Source organism: Arvicanthis niloticus, chromosome 7, assembly GCF_011762505.2.
Source record: "Arvicanthis niloticus isolate mArvNil1 chromosome 7, mArvNil1.pat.X, whole genome shotgun sequence".
Lineage (NCBI taxonomy): Eukaryota > Metazoa > Chordata > Mammalia > Rodentia > Muridae > Arvicanthis > Arvicanthis niloticus.
Window position 1 is genome coordinate 82,668,775 of NC_047664.1, and position 22,549 is coordinate 82,691,323.

The following is a 22,549-nucleotide window of genomic DNA, read 5'->3' on the forward strand; positions in this document are numbered from 1 at the left end:
AGCATGTAGAACCAACAATTGAGCAGAACTGAGGGTAATAATTCTTCCCTAAAGTCTAAGGAGAACCTTTCTGTGTTGTCAATAAAGAACTTCTTTTTTTTATCTTGGCACACATTATTTTATTGGATATTATATTTACATTCTAGATTTTATCCCCTTACCCCCATTCCCCTAACCACCCAGGTTAATTTTTTTCATGTTATGTAGTTAAATATATGGTATACTTAGCAATAGAGTCCTACCATCTAGTTGTGGCATGTAACCAACACAAAGAACAGTAGCTTTGTGGTTTGTGAGGTCTTTGAGTTTTTATGCTCCAAAAACTGTAAGTAGGAAATGTACCCCAAACACTGATACTTTTACTTGATAAGAATATAGTCTTTGGTGATTTCATTTTTTCACTCACATACTATTATTTGGTATTTGGCTATTATTCAAGTCTTTATATGTATTTGTGCTGTTATTCATGATAGTTCTCCAAATCAATAAGTCACTCAAGAATTAGCATTAAATAAACAAACTAGTTTGTGGGAGGGTAGACAGAACCTTTGAAGGCTTTTATCATTAACCCCAAGTAAGTGTCAAAAGATCTCTCATAACTCTGAATATTTAAAAATAAAATGTTGTCAAGGTTTATTACAGCAGCTAAAGATCTCATCATTGTATCAAATATTCTGCCCAAAAAGTCATGCTGAGTCAGCAGCAAGGATTAGGGGACTGTCCAAATCATCTAGCTGTCCATAGTCCATGAGTCATTCTGAATTGTCATTCTTGGACAGTACCACCAATACAAAGCTACTGCAAAATTCTTAGCTTGAAATTGGCCAGAAAAGTTTGGAATTCTTTGCCTAGTCCTAGAGTAAGAAGTAGTGGAGATTTAATTTTAACTATCATTCTTGCCACTGAAGATGTTTTACTTGATTTGGCTGGTTTTGTGCTAATAAAACAATGAATTACAACCTTGGTAAGCAATCTCCAACTCCATTATACATTGTTTATTGTTAGCAATCAAGTACTCTATAAAATAACTGCCCATTCGCTTCACTTGTATTGCTTTAATGTTCATGTCTTCTATGAGTTGCTACACATCTGAGCCAGATAAGGTGGGACTGATGTTTCTCAATTTGTCTCAGGTTGTTTATTCTTTGTTCTAAAAAGTGATGGGTACTTATGTTATTTCTCATTCAATGGTACTCAAAGGTGCCACTTCTATTTCCTGTCTAAAATTTTACCTTCAGGAAGTTAGAGAGTTGTCTATGTCTTGTTTTAAAGCCTTCCAAATACAAGACATTCGGATGGACATGATATCTTAATTTTCATCATTATGTTTAAGAAGCCAATATTGATGTCCATCTGTGTGTTAAGTCACAAATATTCTCTCCCTGTCTTCCTTTCCCCATCTTCACTATTCAATACTTACCATTATTTCCAAGACTTTGGCTACCCAGAATAATTCTTCAATGTACATCTAATTCATACTCCACTTTCCGTGTATTCTTCCAGCTGTAAGAAATAGCAAATAAATGCCTCTATCCCATCTTTCATTTAATTTATTTATTTATTTATTTATTTATTTGCTTTACTTTTAAGTCAAGGATAACACTCCCATATGTTTTTCCTATTGGACAAGTTTTTTTTTTTTTCTGGACATGTAGCACATTTTATGTTGTAATTCTTATCATTCACAACAAATCACACACACACACACATGATGTTGCCATATCCTATTTATGAATTCATACAATTCATCCTACTTTTATAGACTGAAGTACATTTTCTAGAAGTCATATAAGAAATTCTACCACTAAGGAGGCAGGCATTATGTTCCTTACACTGTTGGGTAATATCACCACCTTGTGCTTTCCCATTATGAATCCTCCAGTCTGGTATCCTCCAGACCTTAATTGCATATGTTAACATCTAATTGCAGGTAGCATGCAACTGTCACTTTGGTAAGAGAGAAATTTCCTTAAATCATCATAAGACAGATAGTCATAACAGTAATGCTTGTATGGCTGCTCTCTACTTTGCATGTTTTCAGATCCAACCCAGGGTTAAAATAACTGCTCCTCTCCAATGCATCTTTAGTTCTGTTGATCCATGCTTGGATGCCAATTGTGTTGTGTGAGTTTCCTTAGGGAGACAAAAACAAATGACTTTTAAACCCAACTCGCACTATACAATAAATGGACCAATTAAATCACAGAGCAGAGAGACCATTTAAATCACAGAGCAGAGTGAAAACAGAGACCATGTACTTTGAGAATGTATCTGGAGGACTATCTGACTGACATGTCCCCATAGCATGCTCACAGCCTAGCACATTATAGAGGGGAGGTCTCTCTTCAGATTTTGTTTGGCAGGTTTCAGATGTGCTGCTATCAAGCAATCATATGAAACCTCTTGAACAAGATCACATGATGAAGATTAAGAATATACATACTAGTTTTTCACAAACAGGAAAAAAATGATCAATGACGAAACCAAAACAGACTAAAAGGCAGCAGGCTGGAGACAGCCTTAACAAGCACATACACAGAAAACAGTTATGGGGGCTAAGGCCGAAGATGAAACAGTTTTTACATGGTCGATCAAAAGCAGAAGATAGTGAGTGATACTAAAAACGTAGTTGAAAGAAATGGAGTCCGTACTATATATGATTTTCACAGTATATTACTTGCACATGGTGTTATGTCTTTTAATGTTTTTCATTGACATGTAGACAGATTATCAATCAGTTGCTATGTTTATTTTTATTCTATTCACTTTACATTCCTATCGCTGCCCACTTCCCATTCCCTACCCCAATCTTTTCCCCACCCCAACCCCTTCTCTTCTAAGAAGGAAGAGGGCCCCTCTGGATATCCCCCAACTCTGGCATATCAACTCTGTGTGGGACTAGGCATGTCCTTTCCCACTGAGGCTAGACAAAGCAGTGCAGCTAGAAGAACATATCCCACAGAGAGGTTTTATCTATTTTATAAAATAATTTAGACCAAGGGTGAATGCTTAGAATTTTCCTGATTGTTTTCTTTTAGTATATACTGTTAAGGTATACTGTAAAAATGCATAAACCAGACAAATTCATAAGTACCATTTAAGTGGTAAGCATAGTGGTAAAAGGCTTGAATTTTAGATAGTAGGAAGAAAGATTGTAAGTTCAAAGCCAATTTGGCCATTCAGGTGGCCACAATGTTAATTTTGCTTTGTTTTATTATTAAGAAAACAAATTAAGGAAAAATAATAATAAATTAAATGTTATCTTAGTTCCCATGAATTAAGATCAACAATTAATAAATGATAAACCATGAAACTAAAAAGCTTCTGTAAAAGAAAGGACACTGTCAATTGAGGAAAGCAGCAGGCTGCAGAATAAAAAAAAATTTTCACCAACTTCAAATCTACAAAGGTCTAATGTCCAAAATATATACAGAACTCAAGAAACAAGATATTTAAAAAATAAGCTAATTAAAATATAGTGAATAGATCTAGACTGAGAATTCCCAATAGAGAAATCTCAAATGTCTGAGAAATGTTTAAGGGAATGTTCAACATTCTTAGTCATCAGGGAAATGTAAATCACAACTACTTTGAGTTTCCATCTTGTACCTCTCAGAATGGCTAAGATCAATAACAGCTCATGCTAGTGAGAATGTAAAGCAATAGAAACACTCCTTCATTGCTGGTAGGTATGCATATTGTACAACCACTTTGGAAATCAATATGGTGGTTTCTAAAAAAATTGGTAATCAATCTACCTCAAGACCTACCAGTACCCCTCTTTGGCATAGACCCAAAGGACTCTCTTTATTACACAAGAATACTTGCTCAACTATGTTTATAGCAGCTTTATTTGTAATAACCAGAAACTGAAAATAACTTAGATGTCTCTTAACAGGAGAATGGATAAAGTAAATGTGGTACATTTACACAATAAAGAAACTCATTTTATTTCAGCAATCAAAAATTGATATCATAAACTTTGCAGACAAATTTGTATAACTAGAAAAAATTATCCTGAATGAGAGAGCACGGAGTTAGAAAGGCAAATATGGTATTATTCATTTATAAGTGGATATTAGCTGTTAAAAAAATGATGGACAAGCTACAATCCACAGAGCCAGAGAAGTAAGGTGAAGAAGAGTGCTCAGGGTAGGGCATAATGGATCTCCCTTTGAAAGTGAAACAGAACATATTCAGTGAGTTGTGTGGGGCTATTGGAAATCAGCACAGGAAGGATCAGGTGAGATTTAGGGAGAACCATGAAGAGAGACAGCTGAATTGAGGGGAATTTTGGAGGGTTAGTCTGGAAACCTAGTGGGGTGGAAACTTTCTGGAATCTATGAATGTGTCCCCAGTGAGGACTCCTGGTTATGGAGGATACTGAGTCTGAAGTGGGGATGGTTTGCATTCAGGCAAGGTTTTGGTGTTGAGACTATGTTGCATTCAGTTGAGTTGCTAACAAAGGAGTTCCAATAGAGGTTCCTAAAAATCCCAGGTTGATGGTAGAGCAGAAAGCCACCCTCTGAAAGCTGATAGTGGGTTATCATAGGCAAAAACAACCTCCACTCAGCTCACTGAAGTAGAAAGGTTTTGCTGATATGTTCTAGTTTCTCTGGTTGGAGAAGGGACTTTGCAGAATACAGAAAGAGAAACCTGGACAGCAGTCCAGCCACAAAACCCTTTACCAACAATCTGGCCTGCCTGCACGTTGAGCTGTGGCAATGGTGGTGTAGAACTTGAGGGAAGCCAACCTTGTTTTATTTAACTTGAAGTCTATCCACAAGACATAATCCATGCCCTTTACTGCTTGGTTGGCCAAAAACTAGAGACTGGATGGACCAGAGACCTGGAGTAGAACCAAACAAAACTGGCAAAAAGGAAATACATGAAGTCATTCCTAATGCTTTATGTTATACTCATAGATCAGATCAGTGCTTTATTCAGTGGTCATCAGAGAGTCTTCCCCTGGCAGCGAATGGGAGAGTGTGCAGAGACCTGTGGCAGGACACTATGAGAATCCAAACTGGAGGAGTCAGTCAGGTCTCTCCCCTCAGAGTTTGGGGAATTTCAAGAAGATGGAGGACACCAGGAAAACATGGCCCACCAAATTAACTAAGCAGGGCTCCTGGCATGATCTCATAGAGACTGAAATGGCAAGCATGGGGCCTGCTTGTGTCTACAGCAGGTTGTGTGAATACATGTTCTGGCTGTTACCTTGGTGTTTCTGTGGGAACCCTAACAGTGGTAGTGGGTGTGTATCTGACTCTTTGTCTTCTCTTGAGGTTCTTTTCCTACTTTTGGGTTGCCTTGTCTTGCCTCAGTAGGAGAGTATTCACCTTGTTTTATTGTATCTCATTTTGTCTTGTTGGGCTGTTGTCTCTTAAAAGCCTGCTCTTTTCTGAAGAGGAAACAGGGAGGAAATCTGGTAGAGAGGGAATGTGGGGTGGAGCTAGAAGGAGTGGCTGGAGGGAAAACGGTGACCTAAGTATACTGTCTGAGAGAAGAATCCATTTTTGATAAGAAAATAAAAATATAAATTTTAAAAAATTGCTATCACTACAAGCCCTATTCTAGCAAGGGTTTGGTTAAGGATGTTGGTAGATAATATGTCATTCAGGATTCAATATTAAATGAAGGAACACTGCAGAGTAAGCTGAATCGCCAGTAGGAAGTAAGAATCAATAGTAAACTACAAAGAGAAGTGTAAAAGACATATAATGCATTCATAAAGTGTGTGTGTGTTTGTGTGTGTATACATATAGGCACATACATATTTTTGAACAAGTAGCCATGCTAGTTAGTATTGGCACATGCTGATCCAGAGATCTAGAGATCTTTTATTTCTCACTTTTCCAAAAAATACTTTTGAAACAGATTCTCTCACTGAAATCTAAGATCTCCATTTGACTAGACTTGATATCCAGCTGTTTCCCAGGGATCATCCTGACTCAGTTCCTCAACACCGAGGATACCAACAGGCACCTAGCCTATATTCTTTCATTGTGGACTCTGAATATCTAAATTTTAATATTTTATTCCTCATGTTTTTGTATAAAGCACTTCATTTAAGGATCCATCTACCCAGCCTCCACATAACAAATCTTATAACATAGATTGAGTAGCACTTTGAAATTTATGTTAGCAGATACTACCTATGTAAGAAATAAATGCAGGCTCTCACATTGTTGTTGCATTTAAGTCTGATAAACAAACAAAAATAGTGGAGAGTGACATTGATGCATAGCTATCAGAAGAAAGAGATCACAAATACTAAAATAGATGCAATAAAAACATGAAGGAGAGAAACACTAGTAAAAATAAAAAGTTTAATAAAATTTACAAACCTTTAGACAGATGAACCAAGTAAAAGAGAAAACAGTCAGAATGATAAGCACAGGACACCCTTAATGATGTTATAAGAAAGAATTCCATACGTTCCACTGTCAAGGCTTGAAATATACATAAAAAATATAGTAATAATAAAGACACTCAGAGAAATACTCATTTTATTTATATACTACCAAGTAAATATAGGAATGAGGTTAAAACCACTTACCTGGAAATTATAGCAGCCACATGGTTTGCAATCATATTACTTTTTATGTATATGAACTTACTTATGTCATAGCAAAAATGTTGTCATGAAAAGTTACACAAATGACAATTATCACATTCAAGGTATTTGCAGTCAGACAGACACACTGCAATACATGTCTACGGTAGGATTTGAATATCAATAAAATGAAGCACTACAGGTATTTTACTGTTCTCCCAGGAGGTGTGTTAGAGCCAAACAGAGAAAAAAGATACTTCTGTCTTTGAGATAGAGGAGTTTCCAAATTGCTATAGAACATCTGCCAATGTTCACCCTGTGCTCCCATGTGGGCATATTGATAGACATACCTTAAAGAGATGCCTCAAAGGCTTAAAAAAAGAATCTAAAGACTTTAAATTGGCTAGAGACTTTTTTTTTTTTTTTTTTTAGAATGCAACTTAAAGGTACAGAGAATGAAGTTATAGATGTAAGTTTTTAAGTGAACAATCTTAGGAAGAGAAGAGTTGTATCTTAAAGTCAGATTAAGGTTTCTTGAAGTCAGATTCAGGTCTGTCTAAAATCCATTTAAGTACATGAAGATTAAGGCTCTGTTAGTCAGATGATAGAAAAGATCATGTTATTAAATGCAGAAATCAAAGTAGGTCAGGTTATTACATTTATTTTTCACATATTCACATTTCTCCAAGTCGTAAATTAATGTCTAATAATATCTAAGTACTTTTGGTATTGAATCATTGTCTGCATACTGTGTGGTTTTTTTAAGTGAATAATAGTAATATCACACTGAATAATAATATTAAAAATAATCCCATCCTAATGTCACTGCAAATTATTCAATTAACTGATAATTTGTACTCAGTGAACTATGTTTTACTTTTATCTATCTATGTATCTATCTATGTATCTATCTATCTATCCATCATCTATCTATTTTACTATATTCAATTCTATTCTATTTTATCCTCAATTTTAGAATTAATTTCCTGATCTCAATCATTTTATATGTTTTTATGGAAAAGTAGTTGATTTTTTCCCTAGACATAAAAATAATATGATTGTAAGAATTTAGGTTACTGGGGGACTTGCTTAAATCTAATATAATAGCCTTACAAATTAGACTAGCCAATATAAGTACATTACAACATTGTGTTCTCTCTGTTTTGCATTTTAAAGCCTTGAAAATTACAAAGTGGCAAAGCTGATTCACAACAGACACAATTTATGTGAAACTGACACCCGGAGAGAAAGAAAATCATTTAGCTTCATGGTTTGTTATCACCATGCACTGTTTTTTAATGGTACAAAGTTCACACAGGAATAGCCTTTTGCCTACTTGCCAATTTGAGTAAAGATGTTGTAATAAAAAGAGAGCCAAAGGAATAAGGGAAATCTCGCATGCATCTTAAATGTTCTTATTGGGTTGGAGAAAAGACAATATTGTCTTTGTTCTTAACTTACTCCTCCACTTTATCTGAGCCTTCCTCTGTGCACATTCAGGCTTGGCAGAACTTTCAAGGGGAGGCAGTAGAAACAAGACTTAAAGGATCAATATCTGAATAATTTACATGGCACAAGGAGACCTGGGAATTATGAATATAGAGAAAAGCAAGGACTATTAATCAGACAGCCATTATAAAGGCAACCAGAAAGTCGTGTCCTGAAGACAAGTTGTAGACCTAATGTTCTATTGAATGAAAGAGTCTAGTACCTTCTTTTTACAAACACATTTGTTCCCAGCTATTTGGATCTAGAAATTCTGATGCCCTCTCCTGACCTCCTCTGAGGAAGAGAACTGAAAGATATTAATCTACACACATTACCAAGCTAACAAAATAATGACTTAGATCAAATAATCTTTTGATCTATAAATATAATTTAGGTACTGCTTCCACAATTAGTTTTTGAAGTTTTTGTTTACTATTCTTCACTAGGATAGCATTCTAAAAATATTGTTCTGACACACAAATACAGAAACTACTAACTTTCAAATACTTAATGCAAAAACTAAACTCTCTAGAGTAACACTAACATGGAAATATTTTGTAATAACTAATAATTTTCTAGAAATACCATTATTAGTACTACTGATATGAAGAATCATGTCATAATATAGATATTTTACATCTATTTTTATCACTCAATCATAAATAGTTCTAGTATTCTGTTAGATTTGAAGAACATTGGAGACAGGGAGTACAAGGAATACCATATTTTCTTTCACACTGTTTCCTCTACACTTAATACCACGTTACATTTATTGCTACAATTATCATCACTGACGGACCAACATTGATTCATATATGGCTTAAAATCTATAGATAATAGTGTAAAGAAGATAAAATTTTACACAAGTTGCCATGGATCGTCCCTAAAATCTGCTTGGCTACAGTACTCAGTCAGACTTCTTTTGTAACGACCTTAAAATATTGAGGAATCTAAGCTGTATTTCAAGATGCCAACTTTAGAAAGCTTAGGTGATGGATTTTTCACTATTAAAATGAGAAAAACCTACAGTGAGGCAGGCATCTTATGGGTATATGCCCAGTAGTGGTATAGCTGGGTCTTCAGATAAAACTATTTTTTCTGAAGAACCACCACAATGATTTTCAGAATGGTTCTACCAGTTTGCAATCCCACCAGCAATAGAGTCCCTCTTGTACCACATCCTTGCCAGCACTTGCTGTCACTTGAGTTTTTTATCTTAGCCATTTTGATTGGTGTAAGGTGGAATGTTAAGGTAGTTTTGATTTGCACTTTCCCACTGACTAAGGATTTTGAACATTTCCTTAAGTGCTTCTTGGCCATTTGAGATTCTTCTGTTGTAAATATTTTTCTTTCCTTTTTTTTATTTTAAATTTTTTATTGGATATTTTATGTATTTACATTTCAAATGTTATCCCCTTTCCCAGTTTTCCCTCTGGAAATCCCCTATACAATCCCCTCTCCTCCTGCTTCTATGAGGGTGCTTCCCCTCTCATCAACCCACTCACACCTCACCACCTTGGCACTCCCCTACACTGGAAAATTGAGCCTTCACAGGACCAAAGGCCTCTCCTCCTATTGATGCCATACCACGCCATCCTCTGCTACATATGCAGCTGGAGCCATGGGTAACTCCATGTGTACTCTTTGGTTGGTGGTTTAGTCCCTGGGGGCTTTGGGGTGTCTGGTTGGTTGATATTGTTATTCCTACTATGGGGTTGCTAACCCCTTCAGCTCCTTCAGTCTCTTCTCTAACTCCTCCATTGCTGTCCCAGTGCTCAGTCCAGTGGTTGGATATGAGCATCTGCCTCTGAATGTGTCAGGCTCTCGAAGACCTCCTAGGAGACAGCTATATCAGGCTCCTGTCAGCAAGCACTTCTTGGCGTTAGCAATAGTATCTTGGTTTGGTGTCTACATGTGGGATAGATCCCCAGGTGGGACAGTTTCTGGATGGCCTTTCCTTTAGTTTCTGTTCTACTCTTTGTCCCTGAATTCCCTTTAGACAGGAGCAATTCTGGGTTAGGATTTTGAACATGGGTGGGTGGCCCCATCCCCTCAACCATGAGGGGGGTACACCTAACCTCTGGATATTGTCTCGACAGGTTCTCCCTCCCCTTTGTGGGATATTTCAGCTAATGTCATCCCATAGGGGTCCTGGGAGGCTCTGGCTTTCCTGGCCTCTGGAACTTTCTGGTTACTATTCCTAGTTTCCCATCCCCCATTGTTACACACCTCTGTTCAATTTTCTGACCCTCTGTATATCTCCTTCATCTCCGACCAGGTGTGGTGCCTATTATTTGCCAATATGACTATATCTGGAACTGACTAAATAGCAAAGATTCTGGATTTATCTGTGAGGGATTTTTTGTTAATGGGATTATTTGACTCACCTTAAATCCAGATCACAGGAGGTCAAAAAACCCTTTCTGAATCTGGACCTCACCTTTTAGTGGTAGGCTACAGAAAAAAATCAATGAAGAAGAAAGCTGTTGGTCTTTGTCTGTTTGCCTTTGTTCTTGATGGCAAGTTCATGTTTCCCAGGAATATTTCTTTGGGATTCTGGTGTATACTAAATATCTATTGAGACTTTCAGCCTTGCTGACTGAGCAAATACTGGATTCTTGGACTTTCTGATAGGAGACAGTTACTTCTGGAATAGCTGAACCACAGCCTGTAGGTCACTCTAAATAATACCATTGTAAATATAGATTCACTAAATCTGTTCTGTCCTTCTAGAGAATCCTAACTAAAACTTGGGAATTATCCAGATGGTTATAATTGTTCACTTGTTCACAGTTTCTTTGGGGTTTTGACTATATTTAGCATTAGGTAAAAAAAATTTGAATGGCATTTTTCTTGGGTTTAATGATTCTCAAAACCTATACAGATTTGAAGTAAATATTAGACAGAAATTCATGATCTGGCAATCTTTACTATATGTGACATAAGTTAATGTAATAATGTGTATTCACAGGAGGAAATTTTTCACAAATACTTATAGTCAACATATGATGGTGACTTATATTACTCCCAAAAGCTCATAAAATTTAAGAATGGCTTATTGTAAAACACCTGCTTTTACGTATTTCACATAGATTTCCTCAACAAGATTTCTACATGTCTCTCCACATAGATGCACATCCTCTCTTTTCCTAGAGTATTCCTACTTCATGCATAATTGTCTTACCTAACTACATTTTAAACACACAATCTCTAAAATATCCAGCACATTGGAAGGCTCCTACCATCAAGACATCATCCCTGTCTAAACTGTACATTATCACGTTCATTATGTGAGGCAGTTCAAGAAATTTTAATATAACTTGAAATTGATTTACAGAAAGAATAACTGAGTTAATTTTCCAACAGAGATTTATAAGTAAGAAAAGTCAAAAGTAACATGCTTATAGTTTAAATTGATTACAAATTAAGACTATTTTGGATATAATATATAGAATCTATGGCTGCAATGACAATTACTAAGCAAATAAGAGTACTAACTGCTCTTTCAGAGGACCAGGGTTCAATTCCCAGCATTCACAAGGCAACTGACATCACTCTCTAAAGCCAGTTTCATTGAATCTATTGCCCTCTTATGGCCACTGTAGGTACTACAACCAGGCAAGCACTGAACAACATGCAGGCAAAACATTCATATACATAAGAGATAAAAATCTCAGAAATTTAAAAAGATAAGGATAATTCATTTAAATTCACTCAACTGTGCCTTCTCCTATTAAGTCTGGCTCATATAGCATATAAATTGTACTGTCTGATGGCTAATTTATTTTTCTATTGGAGAGAATAATTCCTAGTAATTGTTTTGAAAAGCATATCCTACAAGGAAAGATCAAATATCTTGTTATGCCAAAAATTACCTATCTTAAATATGACAAGATACATTTATCATATTAGTAAAACCACATGTGAAATGATAAACTTTATAGTAGAAATGAATTTGTGTAGCAATTTAAGCAACAAACAGGAATTTATACTCAAAATTTGTGAGAAGAATTAAGCTACCAATAAAAGACACATAACCATGTTAGGAAATGTGGCACACTTCTCTGAGGACTGATTTTCAAAGAAAAAAATGTACACTGTGAGACTCTCTAAGTGGATATCTGAAAGGTATTTCTTACAGACATTATCAGCCATGAATGAGACATTAATATCACACCCCATTTTCTCAAGTCTCTGGGATCAATGCAAAGAAAGAAACAGAAAGACTGGAAGAACTGGAGGTGGTGGATGATCATTAGGAACAGATTTCAGGACACAGCAGGGAAGCTGCATGCATGAACTCATACCAGTTGTGTCACCATGCACAGAATCTTCGTAAACTCTAGCCAGAAATATCTCAAGTACAAAAAGCAGAGTTGGGCAGAATGTCTCATCATAATCGGTGGAATTGTTAGCAATTGATACCTGGAGGAAAATGGAGAGTCGATTTTCTTTATTTTTCTTTCATTTTTAGGGGTTATTTTATATATTTACATTTCAAATGTTATTCCCCTTCCGAGTTTTCCCCCAGAAACCCCTATCCTTTCCTCCCTGTACTTGCTCTATGAGGGTGCTTCCCCACTCACCCACCCACTCCTGCCTCAGCCGCTTAGCGTTCCTCTATCCTGTGTCATCAAGCCTCCACAGGACCAAGGGCTCCTCTCCCATTGATGCCAGGTAAGGCAGTCCTCTACTATATATCCAGCTGGAGCCATAAGTAACCCCTGTGAACTCTTTGGTTGGTGGTTTAGTCCCTGGGTGTTTTGGGGGGGGGTCTGGTTGATTGATATTGTTGTTTTTCCTATGAAGTTGCAAACCCTTTCAAGTTCCTACAGTTCTTGCCCTAATTTCCCCATTGGGTCCCCATACTCAGTCCAATGTTTGGTGGCTCAGGGCTGAAGAGATGGCTCAGCCGTTAAAGGCTAGGCTTATAACTAAAAATATAACAGTCAGTTTTCTTTAAGAGCGTGGCGCCTTGGCAGGTAAGCAAGCACACAACTAAAAATATATTGGCAACACAAACTGGACTTGATAAGTTTAAAGAAAACAAAAAGGGGGTAATTAATTTAGGTGGGGCTTGAAGGGGAGTGGGTATGGGAGGAGCTGGGAGAGCAGATGGATACAATTGAATATTATGGTGTGAAATATTCAATGAAATGATTCTTTTTTAATTTTAAGGAGAGAGTCTCTGACTCAGGGTAAGGTTTTATTTTTAAATTTAAAATTTAAAACTATGGGCCTAATTAGACTAACCCATTGGAAAATGATTCGGTTTTTTTCATTACAATTTAACTTATAATTATTATTATTTATTATTTGTGCTTCTAATAAGTCATCCAGGTACTTAAGAGGTAAAAAAAAAAAAAATTATGGGAATTCACTGTACATTCACTGAAAATGTAGTTGGTAGGGGATTCTACAAATTCCACCCTACTCAGTCTTTTAAGAGCATTCAGTTTTGACTTAAAAGGCCAAAAGGGGGAAAAAAAGAAATAATTTTGCTAGTGATTTCAAGGTCCTGTTTTACCTCATTATCTCTCAAAGAGTCCCCTACTGTTTATAAAATTGAAAAATCATGCTGAGTTGAATGTCCAATGGTCTGAATAAAATTGATTTCATCATAGTGTATTCTATTTCCTAACTTTGTCAATGACACACATGAAAACATTATTGTAGTAAAGCTTTTCTTTATGTCCTAGGTGGAAAATTGCCATTTTCTATTCAGATTGTGAACAGACCTCTTTAGAATGAAGAAACTGAATTAAGGATCATGACTTTTCTAACAACTAATATGAACACGATTCTGTCATTTCATTAAAAGCAGAAGACAGAAATAAGTAAAACTGAAAAGCATATTATAATTTCGATTAGCTAGGTTCTTCAATTATAAGTTTTCATAATGTAAATTTATCATCAATGATTTTAGCACTTTATAAAATATAAAATAAATCAACAAAATTGATATTATACAACAATATGTCAGCGAGCATATATACAAAATAGTAACCTACAAAATACTATTAATTTTTATCTGTTTTTTAATATACCAGAACATTATATTTATGGCAAGAATGAGTAAAACCATTGGTCAAGTGTAAGCAGTTACTATGAGTAAAATTTAACTATATCATTCTTGCTCATCACCAGTTTAAATCAACTTTTTAATTGATGCAAAATTTACAACCTACGTTGTATTCTGATATAAATAGTTTTATATAAATGCTTTCAAACTATTCTGGCTTTTATGTGGAAAATGTGAGAGCAGAATTTGTGTTTCCTCTTAAACTAAATTTCAAAAGGCCCCTACTCTTGTTGCTTGTTTTCATGAATCGGTGCCTTAATTTAATTAAGCTCTCCTGCTGTTTAGAAACAATTATTTGAAAATTCTGTTTTGTACTACTGAGAAAAGGAAATGACTAAACCATTTTCAGGCCTTCAGAGCATAGTCCACAGGGAAGGTGGATCCCATGCTCCCTGATGTTATTAAACATAAGGGCAGCTTGGCGCCAGTTCACCTGAATGCAACTGGTAGAAAATTAGTTCCTATTAAGCTGCAGTTAAGTAGGTGAGTGCAGCATACTCTTCCCTTAAAGCATACTTAAAATATAATAAATGTGCACATAAAATTCCATATTCCCAGTGGTCCTCAGGGAATTTTGATCCCGTCTTGCCATGAGTGTAACCAAAGTACAAACAATTTAAAAGCTACTAATTGGAACAAATATTGAAGCTTTTAAATATCGAAGCTAGTTTTAATAATGTTCAGTCAGAGAAATAACAGAATCATGAGCCTAGAAATAATTTATGGTTTGTAACATGTTTATTTTTTACAAGTGAGACTCATGAAAAAACAGAATTATCTTTTAAAGTAGCCTCGTTGATTTTTATATATTAAATAATAACAGTTAGTGAAGATATTACAGATGAATTTAAGAAGTAAATACATTGACTAGTTTAAAACACATTACTAAATGTGATTGTACAATTTTAAGAGGTTAATAATATTTGACCTTCGCTAACATTTGCAGGTCGCTCAGGCCCTGACTGTTGATTGTTGATGAAAAGAAAAAGAGGCTCGCCCCTCCTCCAGTCTGAGGCCTGCGGGTGAGTGCACCCAGGATTCCGCCAGACACATTCTGGGGGATCCATAGAACCCATAGCCAGCGCTAGCACGCCCCTTCTGCCGCTCGCTCGCCCCTCCTCCAGCCTGAGGCCTGTGGGTGAGTGCATATTCTGAGTGACATATTCTGGGGGATCCACAGATCCCACAACCTGCTTTAGGTAGAAAAACCCACATACTACCCTGAGCTCATAGCTGGGCGCCCTGAGTGCTCAGAATCCAGCAGATACCCCTCCCCGCCCCCCTCCCCCCATGCCCCTGCCCACTAGCACCCCCCTTCTGCCCATCTCCCGGGTCTGAATCCCAGACCAGACCTCTACCAGGTCTGCAGTTGTGTGGACCCCGGATACAAAAGACATAGACTATCAGACTGTATACGTAAACAGGACCCAACACTTTGCTGCATTCAGGAAACGCACCTTTGTGGAAAGGACAGACACTACCTCAGAGTAAAAGGTTGGAAAACAATCTTCCAAACAAATGGTCCCAAGAAACAAGCTGGAGTAGCGATTCTAATATCAAATAAAATCAGTTTTCAACCAGAAGTAATCAAAAAAGATAAAGAAGGACACTTCATATTCATGAAAGGAAAAATGTACCAAGAGGAACTTGCAATTCTCAACATCTATGCCACAAATGTAAGGGCACCCATATACATAAAAGACACTTTACTAAAACTTAAAGCATACATTGTACCCTACACAATAATAGTGGGAGATTTCAACACCCCAGTCTCAGCTATGGACAGATTATGGAAACAGAAACTAAATCGAGACACAATGAAACTAACAGAAGTTATGAATCAATTGGACTTAACTGACATCTATAGAACATTTCATCCTAAAACAAAAGAATATACCTTCTTCTCAGCACCTCATGGTACCTTCTCGAAAATAGACCATATAATTAGTCACAAAACAGGCCTCAACAGATACAAAAAGATTGAAATAATCCCCAGTACCTTATCAGACCACCATGGATTAAGACTTGTCTTTGACATGGACAAAAACAACAGAAAACCGACATACAATTGGCAACTGAACAATGCTCTACTCAATGATAACTTGGTCAAGGAAGAAATTAAGAAAGAAATTAAAGACTTTTTAGATTTAAATGAAAATGAGGACACATCATATCAAAACCTGTGGGACTCATTGAAAGCAGTACTAAGAGGAAAAATCATAGCTCTAAGTGCCCACAAAAAGAAAGTGGAAAGAGAATACATAAACAACTTGACAGCAAACCTGAAAGCATTAGAACAAAAAGAAGCTAGTATACCCAAGAGGAGTAGACGGTAGGAAATAATCAAACTCAGGGCTGAAATCAACCAAGTCGAAACAAAAAGAACTATACAAAATATCAACAAAACCAGGAGCTGGTTCTTTGAGAAAATCAACAAGATAGACAAACCCTTAGCCAGACTAACCAAAGGGCGCAGAGACAGCATTCAAATTAATAAAATCAGAACTGAAAAGGGGAGACATAACAACAGAAACAGAGGAAATTTAAAAATTATCAGATCCTACTACAAAGGCCTATACTCAACAAAATTGGAAAATCTGGAGGAAATGGACAATTTTCTAGATAGATACCAGGTACCAAAGTTAAACGAGGAGCAGATAAACCACCTAAACAGTCCCATAACGCATAAAGAAATAGACACAGTCATTAAAAATCTTCCCACCAAAAAATGTCTGGGGCCAGATGGTTTCAGTGCAGAATTCTTTCAGACCTTCAAGGAAGACCTAATACCAATCCTCTTCAAGTTATTCCATCGAATAGAAACAGAAGGAACAGTAACCAATTCATTCTATGAAGCTACCATTACACTCATACCTAAACCACAGAAAGACCCAACAAAGAAAGAGAACTACAGACCAATCTCTCTTATGAATATTGATGCAAAAATACTCAATAAAATTCTCGCAAACCGAATCCAACAACACATCAAAACAATTATCCATCAAGATCAAGTAGGCTTTATCCCAGGAATGCAGGGATGGTTCAATATTCGGAAATCCATCAATGTAATCCACTACATAAATAAACTCAAAGAGAAAAACCACATGGTCATCTCACTAGATGCTGAGAAAGCATTTGACAAAATTCAACATCCCTTCATGTTAAAAGTCTTGGAAAGATCAGGAATACAAGGCCCATATCTAAACATAGTAAAAGCAATATACAGCAAGCCAGTAGCCAACATCAAACTAAATGGAGAGAAATTGAAGCAATCCTACTAAGATCAGGGACTAGGCAAGGCTGCCCACTCTCACCTTACCTATTCAATATAGTACTGGAAGTCTTAGCTAGAGCAATTAGACAACAAAAGGAAGTCAAAGGGATACAGATAGGAAAGGAAGAAGTCAAAATTTCACTATTTGCAGATGATATGATAGTATACTTAAGTGAACCTAAAACTTCCACCAGAGAACTCCTAAACCTGATAAACAACTTTAGCAATGTGGCTGGATATAAAATCAACTCAAACAAATCAGTAGCCTTCCTCTATTCAAAGGATAAACAGGCAGAGAAAGAAATCAGGGAAATGACACCCTTCACAACAGCCACGAATAAAATAAATTATCTTGGAGTGAATCTAACAAAGCAAGTGAAAGATCTGTATGACAAGAACTTCAAGTCTCTGAAGAAAGAAATTGAAGAAGATCTCAGAAGACTGAAAGATCTCCCATGCTCCTGGATTGGCTTGATTAATTTAGTAAAAATGGCTATCCTGCCAAAAACAATCTACAGATTCAATGCAATACCCATCAAAATTCCAAATCAATTCTTCATAGAGATAGAAAGAGCAATTTACAAATTCATTTGGAATAAAAAAAACCTAGGATAGTGAGAACTATTCTCAACAATAAAAGAACCTCTGGGGGAATCACCATTCCGGACCTCAAACTGTACTACAGAGCAGTAGTGATAAAAACTGCTTGGTATTGGTACAGAGACAGACAGGACGATCAATGGAACAGAATTGAAGACCCAGAAATGAACCCGCATACCTATGGTCACTTGATCTTTGACAAGGGAGCTAAATTCATCCAGTGGAAAAAGGACAGCATTTTCAACAAGTGGTGCTGGCTCAACTGGAGGTCAACATGTAGAAGAATGCAAATTAATCCATTCTTATCCCCTTGCACAAAGCTCAACTCCAAGTGGATAAAGGACCTTCACATAAAGCCAGATACACTGAAACTATTAGAAGAGAAGTTGGGGAAGACCCTCGAATACCTAGGCACAGGGGAAAAGTTCCTGAACAGAACACCAATGGCTTATGCTCTAAGATCAAGAATCGACAAATGGGACCTCATCAAATTGCAAAGCTTCTGTAAGGCAAAGGACACTGTCAACAAGACAAAACGGCAACCAACAGATTGGGAAAAGATCATTACCAATCCTACATCCGATAGGGGGCTAATATCGAATATTTACAAAGAACTCAAGAAATTACACGCCAAACAACAAAATAACCCCATTTAAAAAATGGGGTACAGAGCTAAACAAATAATTCTCAACTGAGGAAACTCGAATGGCCGAGAAGCACCTTAAGAAATGCTCAACATCCTTAGTCATCAGGGAAATGCAAATCAAAACAACACTGAGATACCACCTCACACCAGTCAGAATGGCTAAGATCAAAAACTCAGGTGATAGATGCTGGCGAGGATGTGAAGAAAGAGGAACACTCCTGCATTGTTGGTGAGGTTGCAAGCTGGTACAACCACTTTGGAAGTCAGTCTGGCGGTTCCTCAGAAAATTGGACATAGCACTACCTGAGGACCCAGCTATACCACTTCTGGGTATATACCCAGAAAATGCCCCAACAAATAACAAAGACATATGCTCCACTATGTTCATAGCAGCCCTATTTATAATAGCCAGAAGCTGGAAAGAACCCAGATGCCCTTCAACAGAGGAATGGGAAAAAAAATGTGGTACATTTACACAATGGAATATTACTCAGCTACTAAAAATAATGAATTCGAGAAATACTTAGGTAAATGGATGGAACTAGAAAATATCATCCTGAGTGAGGTAACCCAATCACAAAAGAACACACATGGTATTTACTCACTGATAAGCGGACATTAGCCCAAAAAAATTGAAACAACAAAGATTCAACTACCAGAAGACATGAAGCTCATGAAGAAGAAAGAACAAGTGAGGATGCCTAGGTCTTTCTTAGAAGGAGTAACTAAATAACCAAGGGAGCAAATATGGAGACAAAGTGTGGGTCAGAATTGAAGGGGGGGTTATAGGGAGACCATGGCGTCTGGGTATTCATTCCATAGGCAGTCACCAAAAATAGACGCTGATAGGGATGTCAGGATGAGAAAGCTGACAGCAGCCTGATGAGGCTGTCTCCTTAGAGGTCTCTCAGAGTCGGACATACCCAGAGACAGATACCCACAGCTATCCATTAATCTGATCAAAGTTCCCAATGGAGGAGTTAGAGAGTAAATTGAAGGAACCGTGAACCCTAAGGGCTGGTGGCCCCGTGAGGAGAGCAACAATACCAACCAGCCAGAGCTCCCCAGGGTCTAAACCACCAGCCTAGGAGCACATAGGGAGAGACACATGACTCCAGCTGTATATGTAGGGGAGGATGGCCTTGTTGGGCATAGGTGGGAGACAAGATCATTGGTACCCTGAAGGCTGAGCACTGAGAGGGGGGGGATCTGAGGGTGGGGAGGGAGGCTGGGGGTAGGTGGGTAAACACCTTCATAGAGGCAGGAGGAGGGGGGATGGGATAAGGGGTTCCTGGGTGGTGGGGGAAATATGGTAAGCGGATAAAATTTGAAATGTAAATATTATATCCAATAAAAGAGGGGAAAAATAGAAAAGCGGTTAGAACCAACATTCTTACTAAAATGTCAGCCCTCTTTAAAAAAAAAACTATCTTGATACTAAAATTTGTTTTGAGAATTGTATATTGCAGAATGATCAGCCTTGGTGTATCTACTCAACAAGCAAGCTGGGCAGACCTGCTCAAACCTCTGAGGTCCGTGAATTCCATCTGGAGGCAGCGAAGACACAGCATCAGAGGATTGTCAATTTGCTCTCCCCACCCCCCCTCCTTTTCTAATATCTCAACGCCCATAATCAGCTTGAAGAAGCTAATGATGAGTCATTGCCCCTATTCCCTGGGCATGGGGACTAAGGTGGTAAATGTTGGGCTGTCTCTCTAGGGAAACGTAGTGGTTTTGTGGGAATAGAGAGGATTAGCTAGGGTTTATTGCATAGCCATAACCTATTAGTAGAAATCTGTATAATTAATATCAAGATGAAGATATAAATTCTTAAATGGCACCAATTTACTTTGTTTACAAATTTTAAGGTTTTCATTGGCATGAGCTTCTTAGTGATATAAGAGTGAGATGAATATTGTTACTCTCATAGGCATTGTACCAGTATAACACACTTAGGAATACAAAGCTTAGACCCAGTCCTTCTTTAACTTTTTTAACTGATTTGAGATGGTCAGCCTGTGAGTTAAGGGACTATAGCAAATTCATGACTTGGAGTTTATTATAAGGGTGTTCTCTATGTTTTATTTAGAAATAGCTGAGTGGAGTTAACAGGCAACAGTCCAGATTACCTTACATGGATAGCTGGTTTTCAAAACATCAGAAATCCTTAGAATTGACATGACAAACATTTCTGTATTAATGTTCATTTTGATTAGAGACCTGTCTGCTCCGGACAGCTTCCTATGTTAAATTCTAAGAAGAAATTGAGCATCCTTGGAGTTACTCCAGTTGTGGTGAGACAGCCACTAGGCAAGAATTGCCACTTTCCTTCTACAGACAAATTACTGTCCAGAAAAGGACACACTTGCAGAATAGTCGACTGATTATATCTGCCTAGACAGAGTAATCAGCCCTTAATAATTCTGCAGCACTAAGGTCTGTCAGATGATCCTGGGCCAGAAGGCAGAAGAACAGATGCTCCAACGTTTTGAAGTAGAGCGAGTGTCCAGGTGTTCAGAGGTCTCTATAAATTGGCTAAGTTTTAGAAGCTATGCTTTGTGCTTCCCACAATTATAGTTAACTCAGTCATTCTGGATTTCTGACGGGGTTGAAAACTTATAGCTATTTACCTTGAGAGAAAAGATTTGAGTGGATGGTCGTCAGCTGACATTCATCCTAAATCCAAGGAAAAAGCCAGGTTCTGAACTAAGTGTTTTAGTTAGGATAGATGACAGAGGTGCTGGTTAGTCAACAAAAGGATGGACTGGGTATTAGGACTATCTTGTACCTCACTGGTACAAATTGGCATAATTATGCTCTAATTGTATTTTGAGAGAAAAGTTTCCTTTTAACAGGAAGGGTGATGTGTAGGAGGAGCTAAGGTGGGAGGAGTACTGAGAGGAAGAAAAGGAGTAAGAAGAGGAGAAGAAGAAGGAGAGGAGAAGCTAGGTGATGAAAGAGAGATAGAGGGGGGAGACAGGGAGGCAGAGGTTCAAGTATCTCCACCAATCAAAGATAGTTGATATATCTAGGTTGGGTAGTGGGTTACACCTCTGATTGAACAATACCAAACTTATAAAGCCTATGATTAACATTTTTTTAAAAAAATGTATAAATGCAAAAAGGAAAAGGGGGCATGGGATAGGGGTTTTCTAAGGGTGGGGGGAATGGGGAAAGGGGATGGCATCTGAAGTGTAAATGAAAGATCTAATAAATAAAAAAAAGGAAAAAAAGAAAAAGAAAAATATCACACTTCCTACAGACATTTTTTTTAAATCATCTTAACTGAATATTATTACATTAATTAAAATTATAAATTATATCATTTGTTTTTACTATACATTCAAGAATTCTTGCAGGATATCAGTTTATAGTATAATGAAATCCCTTGAAACATGAAATAAATATGAATTATTTGAAATGAATATGTTCTTGGAAATTGAAATTTTCTGTTATATCATTATCAAGCCTTATTAAGCAATAAACATCCACAAGTTTGGAGAACCAATAGTATTGTCCCTCCATATCCCTACACCTACTCATCTCATGGATGAGGATGGAAAGTAATGCTACAAATAGGCTTCATTTAGCTTTTTATAGATTCTAGCTTGGTTACGTCTTCCTATAAAGTTACAGTATATGAACAGTTATTATAAATAACTCACGGCATCGCAAATTCTTGTGAATGAAGCAAGACAGAGGACTTCCGTGCAGACAGTTCTTCCATGGCTTTTGCTCAACTGGTCATGCCTTTATAAGACCATCTAGGCCACTACTCAATGATACACAGGAATGAACTCAGAGTGCTGTGCCCACCATTAGCTCTACAGCCATTAGCTCTAGTCATCTTGAGGATAGCATTAGATGAAAGTGTAGTCTTCGGTCTCTGTGTTTGCAGAATTT